Consider the following 6795-nt stretch of genomic DNA (forward strand, 5'->3'; position numbering starts at 1 on the left):
CAATTTAGACACATGAGTAGCACTGACAAGTTTATATTCCTCATGCGTTTCGACAAACCAACCATAGCTAAACCCATACAGTCCTACATTTTCACGATTACTAATTTTTAGAAGCGAGAAGAAATCGAACTTCTGTGTTAGACTAGATCTGTGGTACGTTTATGTATATACATATATGTGTTTTGTCTTGTTGTGACCTGTACTTAGCTCGGGTGGGGAAAAATGTACAATAAAGGTCTTCAATCATATATCCACTATAAAGTACTACGTTTACTAATGTTTGGTTTGATTTCTTCTTTGAAGGCAGTGGACTGCCCAACGGTAAAAAGAGGGGTGGGGGGGCAGGAGGGTCAATTTGCGTACGTAGGTCTGAGATAGTAGAACTTTATCGCACAACATTTGTACATGGTACAATGTATGGCAACGACTTTAGCACAAGTATATTGTGGGTATAGAAGAAAGCCTAACATGCTAAGATAACAATACATGGGCCCACATACTGTCAGAAAAAGTTTATTCCTGGCCTCAGCATTGCATGAGATAGTAGATATTCGATCCATTTTTCCTGTCGCTAAGATTGATGTCCTTACTTACAGATGCCCGCAGGAGACGCTAACTCCTACCGCTAACAGCCTACCGGACAACCTGAAGACCGGAGGTTTCAGTGGCACGAAAAGGCCAGAAGTAAACGTTAGGTTGATGAATAACAATCGTGAAAGCGCGGTTTTGTAATGATCCTCATGGACATTGTGTTGTATTTCTTCCGTTCATGTTGAGTGTTCGCTGTGGAATTTCGCTTATTTCGGTGGTTGTTCAATAAAACCTGATGTAAAAACATGTGGCTATGACAAGTGCCTTTGTTTTTATTTACATTAGTGAACAGTCGAGATAGTCTACCTTAAAGTTTCTATATAAGGAGCCAAAAAGTTAGGAAAGCACCGCACTATGTTCATTCGTTTATTCAGATCTCAATGAGACTTTACAAGTAAAATCTACTCTTCTTGGGGTCTATGATACCAAATACAGAAAATTAAAATAACATAAGTCAACAAGTATAGCATAAACAAAACAACAAAGTGAACGTTCTAACAGAAACCCGATTTTAAACCAAATCAGTCAAAGTAAAGGTAATCAGGAGGTATCAGAAGTAAAAACAATGTTACATGAATTAAATAACAGCAATAAAACAACATCTTTTCTTGAATAACATAAATAACTAATATTGAATATGTTATGGACAACCCTGATCGTATTACTTCCATTATACTGCCTCCTTAATGTCAACTCTCTCATGGATAAGAGCAGGTTAAATCTGTAAGATTATACATAGATTACATACATACATACGTACATACATACATACATACATACATACATACATACATACATAAATCAACGACTAGAGGTCGGGACCAGGCTAGTACATATTTCACTCCATGGAGCCCTATCTAACATAGCTTGCTCTAAGTTCTCAAAATGAATACCAGAGTCTCTAGTTAAAGTGTCCGTAAAAGTCAAACTTCTGCAATGTACCCGTCCATTTGGTTTTCATAGAAGAACAAAAAAACTACCAAAAAAACTATTTCCGGTTTAGCTCGAAAAATTTCCCGCAAATTTTACCCTTCGTTTAGTCAGCTTCTGATATATATATATATATATATATATATATATATATATATATATATATATATATGTGGAAGAAATCCATAAATTGTTTTAAGTGTGGCATGAGTCAAAGATATGTTCTGTGCTCTGCGAAGTAACTTTGTGAAAGTCCCATCTATTCTGTTCTGCAGTTGGCAAGTAATAATAAGACTAGAGTTCGGCGACCTCATACCTCCATGAAAATTTAGAGCTTTCGTAAATTTCATGCAATTGACTAACACATTAACATTATTAATCACAAAGTGGTTTTGCAATTTTTACATAAATTATGCAAATAATTTCCTCATTACCATATTTGGTATCTGCTTATATTCCACCTATCATAATTAACATGTGTTACATGTATTATCATAATTAACATGTGTTACATGTATTGAGGTCCAGTTGTTGAAAACAATGGAACTAGACAATTTCCTCATTAATTATGCAAATTAAGTCCTCATTTGCATAACATGTATATCGTTATGAACATCCTTGCCTAAGCTACCTGCATGCCGAAAATGCAGGCAATCCATCGTTCCTTTCTGCAGTAATCCTCTTTGGAGTGTCTTGACAAAAACACCCCTGCAGTTCCACAATTACATGTTAGGGGGCTGAAACTTGCCCCTCTTGTTTATGGCACTAAAAGCTATCTACTACCTAAATGTCAAGACCATAGCATGTCTGGAACAAGAGATGCATTGAAAAAACTGCTATGATAGAATTTTCTCATTAATTATGCAAATGTACGCCTATTTTGCATAATTAGTATCTTATCTTGTAAAACATTGTCTAAGGTACCTACATACCAAAAATGATGAAAATCCGTTGTTCCCTTCTTGAGTTATCCTCTTCAGAAGATTTTGACAAAAATGCCCCTGCTATCCTAAAACTAGACGCTAGGTGGCCCAAACTTATGTCATTTCTTCCTGAGCACAAGAGCTATCTAATACTTAAAAATCGTAACCATAGCATGTTCAGAACACCGAAATAGCAAAATCGGAAGTTGCGCTGCAGTACCAAGGGGAGCCGCTAGGGGGCCCAAAATCTAATCATTTCTAGCTTTTGTCACACACAACCAACACACCAAGTATGAAACCAAGTGACCCTGCCGTTCTTGAGTTATCGTGTTTACACACAGACACACAGACACACACACAGACACACACACAGACAAACGCAGGGTAAAATATAACCTCCATGACATTTCATGGAGGTAACAAGCAGATTAAAGGCATTTATTTATTTATGTGTTTTGTCTATCTGTGTCCACAGGTAGCCCGCATGACTACAGACGGATTCACTGGCCAGAAAGAATCACAGTCGCGGATGAATTGGATTACCAATATATACCAATAACTAGAGTTCGGCGACCTCATACCTCCATGAATATTTAGATCTTTTGTTAATTTCTTGCAAATGACTTAACATTAACATGATTTATGCATGGTGTTGTTCATAATTGAATAACGTACAGTACACATGTCACAATTGAAATTCCCAATTCAGATCATTAATCATTAATTTGTTTTGCAATTTTTGCATAAATTATGCAAATAAGTTCCTCATTTGCATATTTCATGTGTGCATATGTTCCACTGATTATAATTAACAAGTGTTACATTTATCAAAGTCCAGTTATTGCAAAAATGGAATTATACAATTTCCTCATTAATTATGCAAATTAAGTCCTCATTTGCATAAAATGCATATCATTATGAACATCTTTGCCCAACCTACCTGCATACCTAAAATCAAGTAACGTCCTTGCTAAAATGAAGGCAATCAATCGTTCCTTTCTGCAGTTATCCTCTTTGGATTGTATTGACAAAAAACGCACCTGCAGTTCCACAATTAAATGTTAGGGGACTGAAACTTGCCCCACTTTGTCATGAGGCTTAAAGCTGTCTACCACCCAAATGTCACGACCATATCATGTCCGGGACAAGAGATACATTGAAAAAACTGCTATGATAGAATATTCTCATTAATTATGCAAATGTACTACTATTTTGCAAAATTAGTATCCTATCTTGTACAACATTGTCTAAGGTACCTACATACCAAAAATCATGACAATCCGTTGTTCCCTTCTTGAGTTATCCTCGTCAGAAGTTTTTGACAAAAATGCCCCTGCTATCCCAAAACTAGACGCTAGGGGGCCCAAACTTATGTCATTCCTTCCTGAGCACAAGAGCTATCTAATACTTAAAAATCGTGACCATGGCATGTTCAGAATACCGAGATAGCAAAACCGGAAGTTGCGCTGCAGTACCAAGGGGAGCCGCTAGGGGGCCCAGAATCTAATCATTTCCAGCTTTCACCGCACCCCACCAACACACTAAGTATGAAACCAATCCACCCAGCCGTTCTTGAGTTATCTTGTTTACACACAGACACACAGACACACAGACAAACGCAGGGTAAAATATAACCTCCATGACATTTCATGGAGGTAAATATCAATTGCATCATCATGAAAGCAAAAAAAAAAGAGAAATCAATGAAATAGCAATATTCAGGCAAACTCACATAATACAAAACACACAGAATAAATGAAAACACTTATACAAATCATCACTTCCATCACACAGTAAGGCTAAGTAAAAGTAAGACCAGCATCATGTGGTCACGGTCAGTCTGAGTTAAATGTCCACCGTGCCCAATGTAAGGAAAATCTCGTTTCTGCATCCTTTTTTATATTTGATATATTAAAAACGGTCTTGAAAACGACATCTAAAAGAATCAGTGTCAATTACAGGTCCAGGCATAACATTATTCAATATACGAAAGCCTATCAAAAACATCAGCAAGCAGCTGTGACGTTTTGGTCTAAATTAACGTCCAGAAAGTTAAAATGAAATATCTTTAAAAAGCTGTAATATAGAGTTTCTTAGTGTGTACAAACTAACTCTAACCTTGTGGTTATTCCATGCCCCAAGATTAGAGTTCCTCTCTTCTGCATGTAAAGGCCCGTCCCGCAAAATGTAGCCTAAAACAAATTCCCTAGGGAATGGATGCGTGGAATTTTTAGAATTCCTGGCGAATCAATCGCAGTACTATACCAACGGCATTTTGACGCGGTGAATATATTTTCTACTTGTATATTTGAGAAATTGGTTCCGTTCGACTACCACACTAGGCTTGTTTGCCTGTTTTTGTCTTCTCCTTATCATTTGGATGGCCATAGGCAACATCTGGGCTTTTTCATGGTCCTTCTGACACTTCGAGAATCAAACGCCATCTATTTTCCTAATCAAACCACAAAAGCTTTATGACTCCATTCTCTTCCTTTGGTACCGGTGTATCAGCACAACAATGATTTGGAAAAAAACATGTTAATTGCACGACAAGGTTTTTGCTGGGTCATCCTGGCCTGGTAATTGCCCGGTTACACAGGTAGGCTCAGTTGAGTAGTCCATCTATTATCTCCGCTTTACTGCAATCGTACAATAATTGCGGTGACCTGTTATTATAGAGGTATGTCCGATGTCTCTATATCATCTATAGTCCGCTGCACACTCACAATAGCCGTCTATCCAGATTGCAGTTGTCACGCAAAGAAGATTCTTCTCCGAATTGGCGGTATTGTCACAACTTATCAAATATGCAAATAATCAGATTGTCTTGATTGATGCAACTTTGTGTTCAGACCACAGATAACTTGATATGATGCAGAATATCCTTAATTCAAGACTCTCAAATCTCATGAGAAATGAGAATAAGAATGTCTTTCCCTATAAGAAAATGTATAAGCAGAAGTATTTGACGAAAGTTTGACAGAGTTGTTACCAAGGTGACCTCTCTCTCTTTCTTTTTGATCCAATCTTTATCACGCATCGCTGATTGGTCGAAAAAAGCTTCGAGTCACGATGGTTGAAGTAGCTAACAGACGCACACACCAAGAACAATACCTCCCACACGGAGGTATAAGGATGAGAAATTCTGATACCTGAATGGAACTAAACACATAAAAAAATATGATCGCATTCGGCTTTTGCTGTTTCCACAAGGACAGTAGGATGTGCTTAACATTACATGTATCAGGTGGCGCCCCTAAGCAAGGAACATTGCGAGTCTCTACATCAATCAGTCCATGTTGTGTTGGATGGCGATGAGTGGGACCACCACGCTCCATTGTATTCTTCAGGCACGCCCTGCAAATTAATTATCCCCTGTGGCTATGAATAAATAGGCTCTCACAGGTGATCTTAAAGAACACAGTACCCATGCGCGGATCCGGGGGGAGGCGCGCAGGGCCCTTCAGGGCCCTTCAGCTGGCAAAAAAAAAAATGGCAAGATAAACCATGGCTACTAGAGGTCTTCGGAAGTTACGCCAAGAATATTGACAACGTTATAAAACTAATTCGCTTATTTGAAAGGGGATTTTCTGGTAATTATTTAGAGAAACTTGCAGTTTGCAATTACTAGTGGGTCTTTCGAGTCACGTAAACTTACGGTAAAGGCCCGAGGCGCGGCCGCATCAATTTCTCTCCAAGAAACTGGTGGGTCGCTGTAAGCCAAAATCGGCGCTCAAAAATATAGAAAGACCGTGGAAACTTTGTAAGATCTCCAGAAAATCAGCGGAAGTTAGTTATTTTGGATGAACTGATGATTTCTATCGTCCGTAATCGGCTTAGAGAGACGCAACCCGCCTTGGGAAAATCGGCGTCGTGCGCCGACACCCCCCTCCCCACTCCAGTTCTGATCAGTCGCCGCGGTGACCGTGCTGACGTTTTTGTTGTCATTTCCCCCCGATTTATATAATAATCGTCATCAATTGCCACCGCAGAAGCAAAAAGAGTCCGAAATATATGCATTTTCAAATGCGTAAGACACTTTCAAAATCGTCTCCGGCAAGCCACTCAGATCCCACGAGATTTCTATGCGATTTTATAGGAGCGCGAGCCGCTTCGCGGAGAAAGGCAAATCGGCAGCCAGGTACAAATAATTTTGCGATATTGTTTGTGAAGCGTGGCGTCATTTATGAATATTAAGAAGGAGGAACTAGCCTTCGTTAGGTTTGTCCTCAGTGGTAGTTACTAAAAATAGTAAAAGATGTCCCTGAAGTGAACTAGACAGCCACAGACATGACAAAAAGTTAGTGTTAGTTTGCTTCTCAAATTTGCTCAGATATGGCTCTAAAATGCA

General features: G+C 38.7%; 1 long non-coding RNA gene across 1 annotated transcript in view; it reads left to right on the forward strand.

The window, feature by feature from the left end:
- Positions 1-837, forward strand: part of LOC118432348 — a 9130-nt gene extending 8293 nt beyond the window's left edge. The window contains exon 3 of the long non-coding RNA XR_004833057.1: positions 597-837. This is a non-coding gene — a long non-coding RNA (uncharacterized LOC118432348). The remainder of the gene's footprint in view (positions 1-596) is intronic.
- Positions 838-6795: the final 5958 nt, after the last annotated feature.

The sequence above is a fragment of the Branchiostoma floridae genome, chromosome 15, assembly GCF_000003815.2.
Source record: "Branchiostoma floridae strain S238N-H82 chromosome 15, Bfl_VNyyK, whole genome shotgun sequence".
Taxonomy (NCBI): domain Eukaryota; kingdom Metazoa; phylum Chordata; class Leptocardii; order Amphioxiformes; family Branchiostomatidae; genus Branchiostoma; species Branchiostoma floridae.